Source organism: Meriones unguiculatus, chromosome X (genome assembly GCF_030254825.1).
Source record: "Meriones unguiculatus strain TT.TT164.6M chromosome X, Bangor_MerUng_6.1, whole genome shotgun sequence".
Classification (NCBI taxonomy): Eukaryota; Metazoa; Chordata; class Mammalia; order Rodentia; family Muridae; genus Meriones; species Meriones unguiculatus.
The window spans coordinates 17005969-17025600 of record NC_083369.1 but is presented as its reverse complement, the minus strand read 5'-3'; the positions used below and the strand labels follow the sequence as shown (position 1 = coordinate 17025600).

The window sequence follows — 19632 nt, the reverse complement described above, 5'->3', positions numbered from 1 at the left end:
ACTTTACAAGGAAAGGGCTGGAGAGATGGCTCAGCAGTGAAGAGCACTTTCTGTTCACACACAGGGCCCAGGTTCCATAATTCCAGTTCTAGATGTCTAACATCCGTCATGTGATGTACTACATACACTCAGACAAAACATTCATACACAGAAAATAGATAAATCTTTTAAGGACGTTTATAGCAAAAAATATATATAGAGAGAAAGGTTATAGTGCAGGATCAGAGGTATGAACATTTAAAACATAAATACAAGGCATAAGAACAAAATAATAAAGCACGTACTGGCAAGCAAACTGCAGTCTCACACAGATACAGCTCCCTCGCATTTTCTGAAATAGTTTTGACGGAACATAAATGCGCTCATGTATTTGTCCATTGCCTGTATTTGTTTTCATGCTACGGCAGCAGGACACATACAGCCCATAAAACCTAACCTCCTATCATACCCAGTAGGAAAATTTGGTAAAAAGCGCATGCGAACGTAAGCCAGCAGTAGCCAAGCTGAGCTGACAGAGCTGGGAGAACAGTATATTCTGGTAGAGGCAGACCACTGGAAAGATTCTGCAACTCAGTAGTACCACGATCTTCAGATCCCCTTAGTATACTCCCAGGCGTGAATATGCTGGACATTAAAAATACTAATTATAGTGGGGAGGAGAGGGTGGCTAAGAGCACTGGATGCTCTTGCAGAGGACTTGAGTTGATTCCCCAGCACTCACATGGAAGCTGGAGGATAGGCCTGACAAAATACCCGAAACATGATATAATAAACTGCAGTATGGGGCCAAGACCTAGTAACTCAAACCTCAATCCCAGCATGTAGGAGAGTCAGACAGGAGAATTGCCCTGAGTTTGTAACCAGTGTGGACAACATAGTAAGATTCAAGACACCCTAGGCAATGACACCCTATCTTAAAACCAAATCAAAAAGGAACAATTAACTCCCAAGGTGATATTTCCCATCCCCCTAAACCCCAATAAAAGTCAAATTCACAAAACAAAGCACCAAAGAAACTGAATTACAACTCAGGGTAAGAAACACAAATTGCTTTACGGTTGTGACCATGGGCTCCATTCCCAGAGCTGGAGAGATGGCTCAGCAACGAAAGGTGACAACTAGGTTAAAAGGTGGATTTGGGGAACCAATCTTTAGCCCCAGCACACCTACAGTGAGATAGTAAGTACAGACAGTAAAACTATACTGGAGTGCACAGCAGTGAAAATGAAAACAAGCACGCTTGGAATATAAACAGTGTCGCTGGGGAAACAAGAGAGTGCCTCAATGAGAGAGGAGAAGAATCAAGTATCAGTTACTCTCTGTTCTCTCTAAACATTGCAGACGCATGAGCACCTGTACTCATTCATTCACAAAGACAAATAATAAATGAAATAACTTTTAAAAAATAAAATGGAAAAAAAAAAAACAAAAGAAGAGCCAAGAAACTTTTACCTGTTTTATTTCATTAGCAATCAAGGAAATACAAAGTAAAATATTAAAGGAGATTATGTTTTGCTTTTACATAAAAAAAAAATTCTTTTCTTCTTTTCTTTTCCCTTCCTTCCTTCCTTCCTTCCTTCCTTCCTTCCTTCCTTCCTTCCTTCCTTCCTTCCTTCCTTCCTTCCTTCCTTCCTTCCTTCCTCTATTTTGTATTTTGGAGAACAGGATCACACAAACCAGCATATGCAGCACTATTCCAACCTCAGCCTTCAAATGCTGAGATTACAGATATGAGCCACCACATTCAGCTTATAATTAGTTAATTAAAATAATAATTAAAAAACCAACTTATTACATTATGCTGGTATCACTGTGGAAAAATGGCTCTTCTCATATTCACTAGAGGGACTGTACAGTGCATCCAATCTTAGGAAACTATGTGTTCCTTTATGTAAATACAATTAAGGGAGCATTTTGGGCTGGGAGTGTAGCTCAGTGGAAGTGTGTTTGCCTAGCTCGTAAAAGTAGTGAATTCCACCTCTATGAAGACAGCAGAAAAGAGAGGAAGAAAGAACAGTAACTGGGGTGAGTCTAAATAGCAATACTGGAATACTTATGACTATTTTAGCTCCAGCTGGCCTGGAACTTGCTCTACCTGCCTTTGCTTCCTGGTGCTGGGATAAAAAGCACGCACCCCTCATGCCTGGCCAGTTATTAGTTCTCACCTGGAATTAAAAGTCTACAGAGCTAGTCACAGTCAGATACCTGTAGACCCGATTGAATGGAAGACTAAGGCAATAGGATTGTTTCAAGCCAACGATTCAAGGCTAAACTATGTAATAAAGGTTAGATCCTGCATAAGAAACAAAAACAAAACTCTAAAAAGTGAGCAGTTTCCTATACCTCACAGAAGTCCCGTCATCTTAATACTATTAGCTATTAAGACAAAACAGAAAACAGGGTAAGGGGGAAATATTCTTAATTTGTTCTGCTTGAACATAAATACCTATTGCTATATAAACCTGTTATCTGTCTTGAAAAGATTAGGTCAGAAGTCTGGAAAGCTGGCTCAGCTAATAGACACTTGCTGTTCTTATGGGGCATTCAGGTTCAATTTCCAGCCCCTACAAAGATACCATACTAGAATCTGATATCCTCTTATAACCTTCATAGAGATCAGGCACATACACAGTATGCATACCTACATGCAGGTAAAACACTCATGCTCATAAAGATAAATAAATACATCTCTTTAAAAGGAGAGAGAAAAGATAGGAAGAAAAGTGTTGTAAAGTGTATACATAGCTGCCCTTGAGAGAGGTAATATAGAAGAAAAATTGCAAAGAAGGGTGTTAGCTTGAAGAACATCACCAGTTCATTCCTCTGTTGCTTACTGAGCCCCAGACAACATGATACACACCAGGGAAGGATAAAGGCAATTATATAGGGACCTATCAAAACTGGCTTTCTGATTCCTGATTCCAATTAGCAGTTATGTATTTCTAAACAATTCAATTCTATTTTGCTAGTCCATGTTCATGAAAGGCCAATTCCTATCTGTGCATATCAGCCTGGGCAATTAAGTAGGATCACCGTCTCAAATTAGGGGAGGGAGGGTGGCAGAATCACCACTAGAGTACTTGCCTAGCATGCATAAGGCTCTAGGGCCAGTCTTTAGCAACCCGCCCCCTTAAAAAAAAAAAAAGGAATAGAAAAGAAAAAACAAAACCCAAAACTTTCAAATGCTTTAGTCGAAAATGCGGCAAGGGGGGTTGGGGGCTGGAAAGATAACTCAGTGGTTAAGAGTACTGGCTGTTCTTCCTGGGGTCTTGTTCCCAGCACCCACGTGGTGGCTAAGAACGGGGCATCCAGCCCCCTCTTCTGGATTCCACCATACATGTATGGTGGTGCATACGTTCCTGTAGGCAAAACACACATACACAGAAAATAATAATAATAATAATAAATGTTTTTAAAGAAACTGAGAGGGCTGTGGGTGTAGCTCACTGCTAAAGCATGCGCATGGACACACACCTGACCTTCAGCATGGGGTGAGGGGGTTAGAAAGAAAATGGCAGTTTTCATTATGCTTTTAAGATCTAATTCTAATATAAAATTATTTAAAAAAAAACGTACCACTCTTTAGAAAAGGAGAGATTTTTTTAATAAAACAACCAGGCTTTATTAAAAATCTTTTAATGCACTGAAAGTGTGGCCTGAATAACCTAGGACTGGCCCAGTTTTAGAACCCCCATGGGAGAGAACCAATCCCTGACACTATTAATGACACTCTGCTAGGCTTGCAGACAGAAGCCTAGCGTAACTGTCTTCTGAGAGGCTCCACCCAGCAGCTGACGGAAACAGATGCAGAGACCCACAGCTGAACAACAGGCAGAACTTGGGGAGTCCTGCGGAAGAGTAGGGGGAAGACCTGAGGGAGGGGTCAAGGACAAAACCTCCAATGTAAATTAACCTGGGCCCGTAAAGGTTTACAGAGACCGAACCACCAACCAAAGAGCTGGACTTGGGTCCCTATACATATGTACTAGGTGTGCAGTTTGTTCTTCATGTGGGTCCTCTAACAAATGGAGTTGGAGGAGGCTGTCTCTGACTCTGTTGCCTGCCTTTGGATCTCTTTCCCACTACTGGGTTGCCTTCTCAGTGGGAGAGAATGAGGTTATTCCAGCTGTGACCAGGGTAGGTAGGTACCTATGGGGAGCATCCTCTTCTCTGTGGAAATGGGGAGCAAGGAATGGGGGAGGGGTTGTGAGGGTGGGCTGGGAAGGGAAGAGGGAGGGGGCTGTGATCAGGCTGTAAAGTGATTAAATAAATTAATTAATCATAATAATCTTTTTTTAAAAAAAAGATCTAATTCTACCACTGATTGGAAAGCTGACTGTGGTTAGTAACCTTACTGTTTCTATCACAAGCTATAAGAAACAAACAACTTAAAAGGAGGGAAGGTTTATTTTGACTCACAGTTCCAAGTTTCAATCCACGGCCAATCTGGCCCTGTTCCTTTCAGCCTGCGGCAAGGAAAACCATCCTGGCAGAGAGAAGAAAGTAGAATGCTGCTGATGAAAAGAGAGAGAAGGGGTCATAGCCACAACGGCTCCTTCAAGGGTACATCCTCCACTTCCCTAGCAATAAAACTCATCTCCAAAGGATCCCTGCATCACGGGACACTTAAAAATTCCATCCTAACCTGGGCGTGGTGGCATAACCTTTTAATTCTAGCACTCAAGGGGCAGAGGTAGGCAGGTCTGTGAACTCAAGGACAGCCTGTGGTTAGTTCTACACGAGAGTTCTAAGACAGCCAGAACTATTCCGATCCTGTTAAGACCCAGTATTGTACAGTGTATGTAGTCCTACAACTAGTAAAGCTAAGGTAATATAATCATTTGAACTTAAGAAATTAAGACCAGTCTGGGCAACACACCACAGTACCATTGGAGGATAAAAAAGAGAGAGAAAAACAAGCAAGCAAACAAACAAACAAACAAAACAAAACAAAAAACCAAAATCCAAACCTTATAGCAGTGGTCTAGGTAAAATTACGTATACTTGGAAAACTCGTCTTTGGGATGGAGGCGGCAACTAAGTAATGCACAACCCTTCCGGTTCTTGGTAAAAATTCAAAAGGGAACATGTCTAAGTCTCAAAAGTACATGCTCAATAAATGGCATCATGGAATAAACATTCAATTATCACATAGTCCGTGTGCATGTACGTACATGTTATAATAAATTCTAAATGTTTTTTAAAAGCCAGGTAAAGCTGGGTGTGCGGTAGTATAGAGCTTTAATCCCAGCACTCAGGAGGCAAGAGGCAGATGAATCTTTAAGATGAGACCAGGCAGTCTACATAGCAAGTACCAAGTCAGCCAGGGCTTCGTAGTGTGACAGTGTCTCAAAAACAAAAAAACAAGACAGTAAAACAAGAAAACCCTAAGTTATAACTTTCTGGAGACTTGTGAATAACTGGATTTTAAAAGGCATCCATGAAAAGAAGGAAGAACCATATAGAATAAACTAGTTGGCTACAGTGAGGCATAACCAAGAGTTCTTTCCGGGCATGGCTAAGAACGTCCTCAATGCTGGCATTTGGGAGGCAGAGGCAGTCGGATCTCTGTGAGTTCCAGGACAACCTGGTCTAAAAAGTGAGTCCATGACAGCCAGGGCTACAGAGAAACCCGTCTCGAAAATCCAAAAAAAAAAAAAAAATGTTCTTTCCGTATAAATATCTAGTCTGAAAATGCTTTTGTTTGTTTTTTTTGAGATGGGTCTCAAGTTACTCATGCTGGCCTTGTTATCCTGATCTTCCTAAAGCGATACCCGGTTATGCTGAGACTACAGGAGGGAACTACTGTGCCCTGCTGTGTCAGTGTATGTTTGTGATCTCCATTTGCCAGGGAAGAAATTCAGAAGCAAACTGGCTTCAATTTGTAGGATCAGCTGTAAAGGCAATACCCTATAAAGAAAGTGGGAAGAGGATTTAATCTCCACTGGCAACAACCAAACTTCCTGAAAAGTCCAAATGGTGATATTTGAGGATCTGCAGAGCACACAGCCCACACACCTGCTCAACTCTGTCATAGCCATAAAGGCCACAGACAATACTACGTGACCACGACCACGTTTCAACAAAGCTTTCTACCAAGCAGAAGCTTGGGGGGCTGGAAGTCTAACTCAGAGGCAGGGCACAGAATTAGGCATAGCCCCAACACAAAACAAATGTGAAACAGGGGCTTACCTTCCTTGGGAGCCATTTTGGCTCTTCTGGCCCTCAGCAGTGGGGATCAGAATGGGATGCATCTGGTCTACCTAAACCATTTGAGAATGATGTATAGCTGTGCCAAATGGCCTATGCTTAGAAACGGCATCTCTAAGAGTCTTCCTGACAGGAAGCGAGGTCAACGTCAGCCTCTATGTCTCTATTTACCTTACTTACTCTGTTACCGTTATCACTGTGAGACTATCTTTTTTGAGGTCACTCACTCATAGGATCTGGTAAATTCTAAACCATTTTTCAAACATATCTTCCTCAGAGCCAGATACAGTTCAGTGATAGAATTGTTTAGTATGTCCAAAACCTAGGTTTGAGTCCTAGTAGCACCCGCCCCCACCCCTCCCCACCCATAGCCATTTATAATCTAGTCAAAGAGGGTCAACAAAAAGATTGCACCATTTATGATCCTCCCACAATCACCTGGGTCAGACATCATTTCATGAAGAGGCAATGGCGGGTGTTGATGGTGGCAGAGATGGACATGCTGACACCTGTAATCTCAGCACTCAGGAGGTTCTAAAAAGAAGAAAAGAAAAGAAAAACGAAAGGAAATGTTAAACAGAAAAAACAGTGGCAAGAAGGAGGAAAACAGAAGACACTGCTTGGCTTAATCCAGTCATCCTTTGTTCTTCAATAGGTAGTGCGTGCTTACTAAGGACCTGAGATTACTTCAGGCATTAACAAAGCCCTGCCCTTACCGGACAAAGGAGTAAATACTAAATGTATAATGTATCATACGTGTTATACTGGAGTTTTCCCTTTATGATATAAAAAATTACGTTAAATGAAGTTAGCCAAGCACATACTACCATTGAAGGCTGGAAATGCCACATGTGACACTCTCCTTTTGTTACCAAATAAAAGTAGTGACAACTTACCTGCCTCCCAAAGGCATCCAAGCCAACAGTGATTCATCCTGGTGTCCTGGTGTGTCTGAGGAGGAAACCTCAGTAAACAGGACAAATCTTAAATCAATCTAGACCAATGTTGCAAGTACCCTGTTGGTTGAGGTTGTAGTTCCTGCCTGTACCTGATAGCCATTACAAGCTTGGAGGTAAAGGCAGAACTCCCTGCCCTAGGCAGGGTCCCTGCTCTCCGCCTGACTTCATCTGGGAAGTGCTTTTAGATTTCAGACTCCCCTAACCACACTTGATATAGGACCTCTGACACAGCTTCCTGCTAGCTCTCCCCTCCCTGCACCCATCTGTTAATCAAGCACTGACATTCCACTCTTATGATTGGAGCATGCTGTATAATGCAGATCAAGCATCCTTGAAGTGCCTAGTTTCAGCCAGTTATGCTCACCTCTTCTTGGAGCCTCCTAACCACTCCCCTAGGGGTAGATATTCTTTGTTCTCTGCAAGTAAAGTTGAACTAGCCAGGTTTGTGCGATACCTGTAGGGGTCTTGCTGGCCATTCCAGGCATGCTTCTTGTCTCTAGCCACTCCTGACTTTGTGGGCTGCTTCGAGGCAGCCACCAGGCAGGAGGAGAACAGACCAATTATAAAATTCTGATTGCTCAACAATCTGGATGTTCAACAAGCATCCTAGGTGATGATATGTACTAATATTTTATATCATGGTAAGTAGTGTCATTCAGGAAAATATGATCTCAAAACTGTTATAGCCCAGGTTTGGTGGCTTATGACTTTACCAAGGATAAGGAAGCTGAGGCAGGAATGCTATGTCTTAGACCAGCTTAATCTACATATTGAGATCCTATCTCTCTCTCTCTCACATATACAAGTATTGATCTTTAAAATGATTTTTAAAAATCTTTTAGTAGGCAATAAATCACTTCTAGATTGAATTCAAATCTATCTACTGGTGGCGCACGCCTTTAATCTCAGCACTTAGGAGGCAGAGGCAGGTGGCTATCTCTGAGTTCAAGGCCAGCCTGGTCTATATGGCAAGTACAAGACAGCCAGGACTACACAGAAAAACCCTGTCTTGAGAAAAAGAAAACAAGAAAAGCTCACCAAATCTATCTACTATCATAACTAACCATCATCTTGGGCAGTCTCCTATGTCTATAAAAATGTAAAAGAAAAGGAGGTAGGGTTCTTTATTCTTTAATATAGCTGGAATATTTTAATATAGCTGGAATCTTTAGATAATGGGTAAATGTGAAGAACCGTTTGATGCTTAGTAAGACCACCTTCCTTGTCCCTTCTCATTAACTGCTCAGTAGAGCCACTGAGTCACTTACCAAAGTTTTACTGGGATTTGAAAATTACATTCTTTAATAACCTCACTGGACCAAAAGAGCTTAATTTCTCTCTTCACAAGCAGCATAATTTCTGATAGCATCATCTGGAGATAGGGAAAAGAAACAAATTAAAAAGTAACAGTCGGTATCTGAAATACAGCTTTACTTTCAACTTTTTCCTCCTTTGGCATCTATGTAGCCAAAACACAGACTCCCCCTGCCTTCTCCTGCCTCATTTCCCGTCTCAAAGGTAGTCTCAAACCTTGATTTGCTCCCTGGCACAAGTAAATGAATAAATGTATTTTAATGTTTATAACTAGAAATAGCATTTTTTACTCTTACCATAACCATTTCTGCCTTTTCGAGACAGGGTTTCTCTGTGTAGCCTTCGCTGTCCTGGAACTCACTCTGTAGACCAGGCTGGCCTTGAACTCACTCTCCTGCCTCTGCCTCCAGAGTGCTGGCATTAAAGGCATACACCACCATCGCTTGTCCTAGAAAATATACATATTCAATAATACTTTGTCACCTGGGCACTTCATGAAGTGCCCCAAGGACAGAACCAATCATGAGTTCTCCCAAATCCCCTAGATGAGCACCAACGAATCAACGTAAAGATTACCTAATCACACTGGGACATTCCCTAACTGTTTTTAAATTGAGCCTGCATGCTCAGTTCCTGGTCACCATTCTATGGAATGGGGGCTCCTGCATGCTGGCAATTTCTGTAGAATAAACACTCTTTGTTTTTGCATACTACCTGAATCTGAGGTCTTCCTTCCGTGATTCCCAGACCTAGCATTTTCATGTTTGTTTGTTTTTAATGTGTAAAGTTAATTTTGAATGGGCAAGATAGCACAGGTCTGCAATCCCAGCGTGCTGGAGACTGAGGTAGGAGGATTGTTTAAGGCAGGATGACCTACACAATAATCCTGTCTCAAAAACAAAACAAAACAAAACAAAACAATAAACAAAAACCTCCTATAGGCTAGAAGACTGAGACGAGGGTCAGACTGCTTACCAAACACTTTTAAGACTGAATTTGACTCCCAGCATTGTAAAATAATAAGAAAATCATTTGGGTAGAGAAGTATCAAGTAAATAATCAAAATGTCAAACGTATATGAACGCTCACCTAAGAACTTAATTTCATGTAAGTCTTTCCTTTGAGGCTTCGTTAGCCCTATCTATGAATGAGAGAGAAGCTTGACTCCTTGGCAAGCTTTCTGTATCTGGCAGTCTATAAATCCCTATTCCTGACCAAAACAATCCAATACAACATATTACGGTATATGTATGCTGTCATGAGCATACAAAAGGCTGAGGCAAAAGAGCTGAAATTTCAAGGCCATCCTTAGCAACCTCATCTCATAGGAACCAAAAGAGAGGCCCTGAAAGGTAACAAACCTTCATCTAATTGTCATTAGATAGTATGTGATTCACAAAGCTAGGTTCTGGACTAAGCACTGCCATTTGTAATTCAATCACCTTGCCAGTTTTGTAGTGAGACACAGCAGCTGCTGTTATTAAAAGGGACTAGTCTCCTACCTCCAAGACACATTGGTGGGATAACTGGGAGAAGGAATGTCACAGAAAAAGCCAAAGAACCCCAAGTATCCTTTTTAAAGGAGGCATCCTATTGCTTGCATGTTTAGTTTCCAGCTGCTTAGCCTGAAAAGTAACCGCAAAATCTAGTAACTCAGCAACGACCCCCAAGCCCAGGCTATTAACTTGTTTTCAGATGACGCTGGCACCAGCTAAAACTGCTAGGTTTCCTATTTCTCCAGGACCAATCCCTCAACCTAAATCTCAGAAAGGCCAAGAAGCAGATTCCCAGGGCTTAAGCTGAATCATCCACCACCCACCACATACATTCAGAGATCGGACAAGACTGGGTGTGTTCAGCATGGTATGGCTGTAGACTATGCATCAGCTTTCTAATCTACTAATGGCTAGGACCACAGGTGGGCAAAGTCTGGTGCCTAGCTGGGGGGCTGGGGAGATAGCAGACACCTTGAAAAGTTTGAATCTTCTAAAGTTGCTAATTACAAGAGCAAGATCTGTGTAGCCACAAGCAGCCACTGCCACTCACTCTGAATTACTATAACATGTTTAATCGGAGAGCCAAGCGTAGGTGAAGGAATGTGGACATGACCTAAGAGGGAAATAAATGTTAAGTATAAACTGTAATCGGTAAAATGCCTGCAATTGCCTAGTTGGGAATGCCTTTCTCTGAAAACAATAAGCTTATATTTCCATCACTCCCTTCTGCCATGCTCCAGGCCAGCTTTTTTCCAAACAAATTTCATCAGCTTCCAAGTCCTGCGATCACTTCTATTTACTCCACTTCCGTCAAGGTCACCTCACTGAAGAAGAAAAGAACTTTAAGTCATATACAAGAACTGAAAAAATTAAAATAAAACAAATGCTGCTTCAAGGGTACAGATTTGTGAACCTGAGTCCACTGGAGTCCAAGAGTCCTGAGTTAAGCTACCTATTATCACGCTAACAAAAGTAGCAAAACTTCATCTCAGTGGGAGTAGATACTGAAGATACGGGTCAGTGTTAGAGTACCATGCTGTAACTGTACAATGTCTTGTCAACCCCTTGTAAACTAAGACCCACAGCTCTATTAAGGACAAAACCAAAGCCATCCAGGATTCCAAAAATATACACAAGGGACATATTTTTTTTCCTACCCACTTTCATGTATAAGTACAAATAGGAGCTCTGATTCTGTAAAAATTACACCAGCTATATTTACCATTATATAGTCCTTTATTCATCTGAGACGTTTTCTTTGTTTTGAGACAGGGTTTTAGGGATAACCCAGCCTAGCCTGAAACTCCATGCAGCGAAGATGACTCCACACTCCTGATTAGGCTGCCTTCACGTCCCAGATGCCAGGATTACAGGCACGGGCAACCACGCCAATTAACCTCTTTTTATTTATTTTGTTATAGAAATAATCTCTTTCTGCAGTAAGAAATGACTCCACAAACTTTGAGATTAATAAAGGAAATGCTCTCTACTACTGCTTTTCCAGCGCTGGCTAATGCTCAGTCAGGAGCCGGCCTCAAGCAACAGATTTTACTAATTTATATATACCTTAGGCTTATGCATTCAACATATGCTATAATCCTTAAACCTGTTTTAAGTCCTGGATACCAGGTTACACTTTGAATAATATAAATATTAAGAGTCTCTACTGGAAATTCAGTCTGGCCACTTCAGCAGATGGGAGATTTACACAGCAAAGAAAGTACTAGAATTATTAATATTGTTATTATTTTGGTTTGGTTCAAGCTGTCCTGTAACTCAGAAATCTGTCTGCCTCTGCCTCCTGAGTTCTGGGCCTAAAGGCATGCACCACTATTGCCCGAAAAGCCAGAATTCTTTAGTATACCACTACTGTTCTTTTCAAACAGTTGTTGTTGGGGGGGATCTTCCCATCTGGCAGAATTCTGCTTTTCGCCCCAAGTGGGAAAGGGTGTTGCTTTATGGCATGTCTGAACTGAACATTGGCTGTGATCCTGCACTGGCCCCATGTGCTGCTAGTTAGAGAGAGGCCTGTTGACTGGGAATGGGCCTAAGGGCTGGTTTTAAAACCAGGACTGCCTCTTTTGTTACGGAAATGGACCTAATGGCTGGTCAATCCTGGTGAACAAACATTTACACCCTGGTCTCAGAGATACTTCCCTCTAACAGTCCTGGTTATGTAACTGCTCATCTTGGAGGAGTTTTAGGAGCAGGCCTCCTTTAGCTAACTCTGCTTTGCAGGATCGAATGTGTCCTCAGCAAATCTGTTAGTCAATCCCTTCTAACATTAATTTTATCACTTTGAGCCCACACTGGCCTCACACACCTAAAGATCTGCCTGCCCCTGCAGGAATATTCTTAGTTTTAATGGCTCTGTTACGGCACACAAATACAACAAATTCCATTTAATAAACTTCGTACTCATGAACGGATTTTTCCATTATTTACTGCTATCAAAGTTGTAAACGTGTCCATCCTTACACCCTTTTATATATCCTTAAGTACATACTTGGGGATATATACCTAACAATGAATATAATAAACCCAAGAGAAATAAAAAGGTGAAAAAAGGTGACTATGACATGGTTTCTGCCCTTCCATTTAAATTAAGGTGACAAACACAGAGGGTAACCAGAATTCAAGGTAAAAACAAACAGCATTCTTGCTGTTTTGTCCCTCAGTTTTGTTTTTGTTTTTCAACACAGGGTTTCTCTGCATAGGCCCAGCCATTCTTGGTCTGTATTCCTGACTGACCCTAAATTTAGAGACCCACATGCCTCTGTCTACCTGGGAGTAAAGGAGCTACCATCCAGACTTCGAAATTCTTTAATAGCGTTTCAAAGGTATGCCAATGTTTTTCAGTGTTTACTTTTGTTGTAGACTTGTTATTCAGCAGAAAGTAAGTAGAAACCGTTTGCCCTGGAGGCAGAGAAGGCATAAAGGCTGGATTCACACCTTTCTTTCCTACTATTTCAACAAACAAGGAGCGGAAGCCATTCTTTCAAAAGCAAAATGGCTGCTTATCAAGCTACTCTAATCCTTCCTGGGTTAATTTGCACTTATGGTTTCTGTTAGGTTGTGCATCTCAGTGTGGAAAATACAAGCAAGCATCAAAAGAAGGTATTTTTCTCCACCCTGACAAATCAGATTAAAACAAATATTTTCAGCCTGCCGTGGAGAGAGTAGACCCTATACGGCCACTGGCCCCTTTCTCCCTCCATTCTAAAGCTGCCTGTCTGCCCCTATCTTTCACGAAGATGAGATCCCCGCTATGAGATCTCGGCCTTACTGCTGATAACCTCGCTACCAGGCATCAAGGTTTTGGGGCTTAGCTATGCCATGCTATTTGGTTGACGAACCACTAGCTGCAAGGTCCATTTCCACTTCCCCTTTCTCATTCCTAGGAAAGGCTTCCTCATATTCTCTCCTCTTAGGGAAACCTGGCTTCTACACCTATATTTGTCCTACTCAAATGTCTAATATCCAGTAACACTAAGCATAATTCATACCAATTTAAACGAAACTTGTTTATCTCCTTTTAGACCAGGAGAGCAACAGTAAGCTTTAGAATGGAGGGAGGAAGGGGCCAGTGGCCTTTTAGGGTCTACTCTCTCCACGGCAGGCTGAAAATATTTCTGTTTTAATCTGATTTGTCAGGGTGCAGAAAAATACCTTCTTTTGATGCTTGCTTGTATTTTCCACACTGAGATGCACAACCTAACAGAAACCATAAGTGCAAATTAACCCAGGAAGGATTAGAGTACCTTGATAATCAGCCATTTTACTTTTGAAAGAATGGCTTCCGCTCCTTGTTTGTTGAAATAGTAGGAAAGAAAGGTGTGAATCCAGCCTTTAGGTCTTCTCTGCCTCCAGGGCAAATGGTTTCTACTTACTTTCTGCTGGATAACAAGTCTACAACAAAAGTAAGCACTGAAACATTGGCATACCTTTGAAACGCTATTAAAGAATTTCGAAGTCTGGATGGTAGCTCCTTTACTCCCAGGTAGACAGAGGCATGTGGGTCTCTAAATTTAGGGTCAGTCAGGTATACAGACCAAGAATGGCTGGGCCTATGCAGAGAAACCCTGTGTTGAAAAACAAAAACAAAACTGAGGGACAAAACAGCAAGAATGCTGTTTGTTTTTACCTTGAATTCTGGTTACCCTCTGTGTTTGTCACCTTAATTTAAATGGAAGGGCAGAAACCATGTCATAGTCACCTTTTTTCACCTTTTTATTTCTCTTGGGTTTATTATATTCATTGTTAGGTATATATCCCCAAGTATGTACTTAAGGATATATAAAAGGGTGTAAGGATGGACACGTTTACAACTTTGATAGCAGTAAATAATGGAAAAATCCGTTCATGAGTACGAAGTTTATTAAATGGAATTTGTTGTATTTGTGTGCCGTAACAGAGCCATTAAAACTAAGAATATTCCTGCAGGGGCAGGCAGATCTTTAGGTGTGTGAGGCCAGTGTGGGCTCAAAGTGATAAAATTAATGTTAGAAGGGATTGACTAACAGATTTGCTGAGGACACATTCGATCCTGCAAAGCAGAGTTAGCTAAAGGAGGCCTGCTCCTAAAACTCCTCCAAGATGAGCAGTTACATAACCAGGACTGTTAGAGGGAAGTATCTCTGAGACCAGGGTGTAAATGTTTGTTCACCAGGATTGACCAGCCATTAGGTCCATTTCCGTAACAAAAGAGGCAGTCCTGGTTTTAAAACCAGCCCTTAGGCCCATTCCCAGTCAACAGGCCTCTCTTTAACTAGCAGCACATGGGGCCAGTGCAGGATCACAGCCAATGTTCAATCCAGACTTGCCATAAAGCAAAAAATAAGATAAAATAAAATAAAATAACCAACTTGTGAAAAGCAATAAACAAGCTTCTCTCTATTTCCCTTTGTGTGTGGGGGCGGGGAGCCTGCTCTGTATCTCGGGCTAGCTTCAAACACACTGTGATCCTCCTGCCTCAAATGTCAAGGGCTGTGATTATCATTTGCTGCTTACTGAGTTTCTAAGATGATAAAAGGGATCCCTGGTAAATGAAGTAGGGGAATGTAAAGGCTTTACCAAAGCAGCTGGATACAAACATGTTAAGTGAGTATGGCTGTGTTATAACAGAAAAATATTTCCAAAAATGGGGATCCCCGGAGCTTTATATTAAGCTCACCTGGCACCTTTAAGCCCAAAAATCTACAACCTGCTCTGTTAGGAATGAAAACATGAAAAATGAGTTTCGTTTGCTAGGTCTATAATCTTGGTACTTTGGAATCTGGGGCAGGACGATCCCCACAAACCGTCGGCCAGTCTGCATTACATAGGGAACAACCAGACCAGCCTCAGCCACGCGAGCAATCGTTTCAAAAATAAAGAAATACACCAATTAAGAAATAAAGACCAGAAGCAGTAACGCCAGCCGCAATCCCAGCATTTGGGGAAGTGGAGGCAGGAGGATCAGACGTTCAATGGTTATCCTAAACTACGAGACTATCCCGCCCCCCCCCGCCCCCACCACACACACCCGGAACAGAAGTCTATTAAATGCAAAACAAATGAGCCATAAACACGGAACGGAAATAAGTTATACCACTGCTTGACTAGTTGGCCTCCTTCCCACAAAGTCTGAGAACACCTGATTCACCGGTGCATTAAAAACCAGAATGAAAAAATGTTAACATTTTTTTCACTCCCTTCTTCAAATCTGAGCGACAGCTAAGAGGCTCTTTAAGGAAGAGATTACACTGTGAAAATGTCTACGCGCCACCATCTGGCACAGCAGCACGGGCTGCAAGGAGCGGCTCAGCTCGGGGATGGGGTGAGGGGGGAGCCCCAGGTCCTTGTCTTACCGCGGGACATCACTTCCGTTTCTTCCACTCGCGCTCAAAGCGCTACACGCGGGAAAAGCAGCTTCCTCCGGAGGGGGTTGAGGAGTGGCTAGGGAGACTACATTTCCCGAGAGACCGTGGCGGCGGCGACGTAGTGGTGAGGTCACCCGGAAATGGATCCTGGCCGGTCCACTGGCGTGAGTGGAGCGAGCTGGGGGCCACGAGACGGTCGAGTCCTAGGAATCTTTAGAGCAAACGGGGTTTGCTGGCAGAGCAACTTCCCGGTTTTAAACCAGAATCAACCGAGAAGAGCCTTTAAGGAGGCAGGAAGAGCACGTGCTCATGTTCTTCTTGCCTATCCAGCAAGTTGGAAGTCAGCCCGAGTCTTCCGCAGCCCTAGCCGCAAAACCCTAAAAAGGGGATTGGGGGAGGAACGATGCCAGAGATCAAAGCACTACTTGCTGACCCTCAGGGATTCCACCTTTGGGGAAGGGGTTTTAAATTTAAAATAATCCAAATAACAGGTAGTAACATCTGAAGTGTATTTCATGACCTATTTCATTTACCAAATGGTATATTTTAATGTAGGCAGGTTGGGGGTAATGTACACCCACAGTTTTGCAAGGCTGTTTAAAAAAAAAAAATGTTCCTAACCCAGAGGACCCAGCAGCAAAAGATGTAGTATCATCTAAACTTTTGCACAACTTTTAAAGTAGTGGCTCTCTGCTTTTATTAATTTTATTATCATGGTTTACATTATCAGTAAAGGTAGTTGTCAGGCTTAACTTCATGGATGGTGGGCTTTCTGCTTTGGGTTTTTGTTGTTGAGATAAAGGTACTTTTAATGCTATGACCTCTTTATAGTGCTCTATTTGTTAGTTTTCAAAACATATTACAGCCAGGCGGGGTGGCGCGCGCCTGTAATCCCAGCAATCACAGAGGCAGAGACCAGCATGGCAAGATTCCAGGGCAGCCAAGGCTACACAGCCAAACCCTATCTCGGCACCCCCTCCCCCCAAAAAAAATAAATAAAAACACATCACCAGTTCTTTACAATATTCCCTTCTAGCCATGTCTAAGTATTTAGTATTGCAGATAAGCAAGTTTGGCTAAACTCAAGCCGGAACATTAAACACCCCCACCGCCTTCCTTTAAAAACAACAAAAATCTGTTGATGATTTTGTACAACTAGTCTGAAACAGCAAATTTTATATTGTAAAATTTTTTGTTATTTTGAAAAACAAACAAGTTCATTAAGTTCATTCAGATCGCTTTACAAAGACAAGGTGGAATTTTTCTGTGTCCCATATAGGGGTTTTTTTTTGTTTTGTTTTGTTTTTGGGGGGGTTGTTGTTGTTTTATGAGACAAGATTTTGCTCTGTAGCCAACTCACAGCAATCCTGCCTCACTTCCCCGAGTGCTGGGATTGCAGGCATGTCCCACCATTCTTGGTCTCTACATTATTTTTCTTTTAAGGAAGGGGTAGACGTGGTCCAGGTAGGACTCAATTTAAGAATGGAACTGAGGAGAGTCTTGAATCCTCTTCCTTCTGTTTACTTCCTGAATGATAGGGTTACAAACATGTTGACCATACCACATCTTATGACCGAACCCATGGCTTTGTTCATGCTAAGGAAGTACCAGTTGAGTTTCATTCCGACCCTTCCACACTATTTCAAAATAAGAGGGCCTAGGGTTTTTATTATCGTTAGTGCATTTATTTGAATTTGTTGTGTGTGTGAGCCTGTGCATGTGGGTGCACGTAGAGATCAGAAGTTCAGGAGTTGGCTCTCTCATCCCACCAAATGAATCTGTGCTTGAATAAGTGGCCCAGCTTTAGCTACTTACTTATTAGCACCTTTAGCTCCTGAGCTAAAGTCCTAGGCTTGCTCTAACAAATATGTACAACATATCATTGGTATTTACACCGAGACCCAGGTTTGGGGACCCACTATCTATCTCTATGATTTCATTATTTTAAAACATGAGCTAGGAATGGTGGCATACATTCGTTACGAAGGAGGAAGGCATACTTTTATATCATACTTTTATATATGATACTTTTATATCATCCTCCCCAACATTACCAGTTTTGATGCCAGCCTGGTATATGTTAAGATCCTATCTAAAAAAACCCCGCATTTTTCAAAATACTTTTCCTGAATCATCCTTTTATATATTAAGTGAGAAAAATGGGGGAAAATTAAGTAGCCAAATCGACATTTGACCTCCACATTCATCCCGTGGCACATATGCCTCCTACCCCAGTAATAATAATTTTTAAAAAATGAATAAAAACTAAAGACTTTCACTAAATAATTTATTTAAAGTGTATCAAATACGTACACATATGAAACCATTGACAGATGTGTAAATATACACATGACGATAAACAGATAATATAAAGCAGATCAACTGTATAGATGGATGCAAAGAAAAACTACTGAACACTGTTTCTGGATGATATTAGCTTTTTTTCTCTCTGTCCACAGAGAAAGCTGCAGTATTTAATTTGTTTGGAGAACTATTCATATACGAACCAAACATTTCAAAAGACAATGAGAAGTCAAATAATAACAAGAAGCAGTTATTCATTATACATGTTACAGAAATCTGAGTACTAGAACACTAACGGGCAATAAATAGTAGTGTTAAAATTTCAACAGATGTTAAGATATGAAATACCACATGAATAAAAATAAAACAAATAAAGAAACAAAGAATTTAACCTCATCAATTAAAAAGAAAAGAGATGCTGGCTTTTACAGTTTATCTAAAAACATGCAGTATTTCTGAATAAAAATGGGGACAACTTTTTGGGGAAGAATTTGGCAAGTAATTATCAAGTGATTCAATGTTGATTTGACATAATTCCAAGTAACTGGATGTATTCTGACTAAAAATTTTAATTTGTATTTTTCTTTCATGTACAACTAACAAAAAACAATCTTTACTATTAGCTCAATCAACAAGAAATTATCAATCTTTTTTTTTTTTTTTTTTTCAAATCTGTCTGCAGCAAGTCTGGTTGCCTTAAAGCCTGTGCCAGATGACAAATCAAGCAAAGACAAGGGTGTGTCCAGCATGCTGCAGTTGACCATTTTATGCCCTCTACAGAACAAAAAATACAGAAGACAACTGTAAACGAGGAGCCATCCCAAGAGTTTCCACATCAACAATTTCCTTTCTGTCTCCCTTTTGGGCAACCAAATACTTACTATGCACTGGGGTAAAAACAGTTAAGTCTCCTTTCTTACTACTGCTTTGGTGAAGGTAGAAACCTTAGAAAGGTAGAAACTAGAAAGTTTCAGACAAAAATTGAAAGAACTCCCTTAACTGTGTTCCTTACATAGAAGGGATAAGGCATGTTTAAGAACAGAGGAATATGAAGCAATAAAACCTGGAGAAATAACCAGTCTCGGCCATTCAATTGGGCTATAAAACCTTAGACAAACGAATCTGTGTTCTTCAGAGTGTTCATCTATAATAAAATAAGTAATACTTTAGCTACTCCATAGGTTTGTGGAGATTACGAAAAAAGCTAAAGAATTATGCAGAACCCTTAGACTAGTATTTTGTGCTTGTAAGTACTATAGACCTGTACATAAAACTATTAAACAAGCAAGCCCAGAGAATGAAACAGGAACAACATCAACAACAACAAAAATCATTGGCAGGATTAATAGAAAAGTTATCTCCTTTCAAAATGCTGTACCTTTTCCTCTATCTGAATGCTAAATTACTAGCTTTAAGCAATTAACTATAGATTTCTTTTCGCTAGCAATCCTCAGAGGCACAACAGTTCAGGAACCAAAAACCAAACAA

At 41.2% G+C, this 19632-nt stretch overlaps 1 long non-coding RNA gene across 9 annotated transcripts in view; it reads right to left on the bottom strand.

Annotated features, from left to right (window-relative positions):
* Positions 1 to 19632, bottom strand: part of LOC110544626 (uncharacterized) — a 52878-nt gene that overhangs the window by 31442 nt on the left and 1804 nt on the right. For 7 of the 9 annotated variants that reach the window (XR_009588479.1, XR_009588477.1, XR_009588480.1 and 4 more), the window contains exons 2-7: positions 15829 to 16051; positions 8780 to 8931; positions 8438 to 8541; positions 7107 to 7161; positions 6649 to 6744; positions 4420 to 4486 (exon numbers count right to left, since the gene is read on the bottom strand). This is a non-coding gene — a long non-coding RNA (uncharacterized LOC110544626). The remainder of the gene's footprint in view (positions 1 to 4419; positions 4487 to 6648; positions 6745 to 7106; positions 7162 to 8437; positions 8542 to 8779; positions 8932 to 15828; positions 16052 to 19632) is intronic. The other 2 variants (XR_009588474.1, XR_009588475.1) reach the window with 1 other exon arrangement.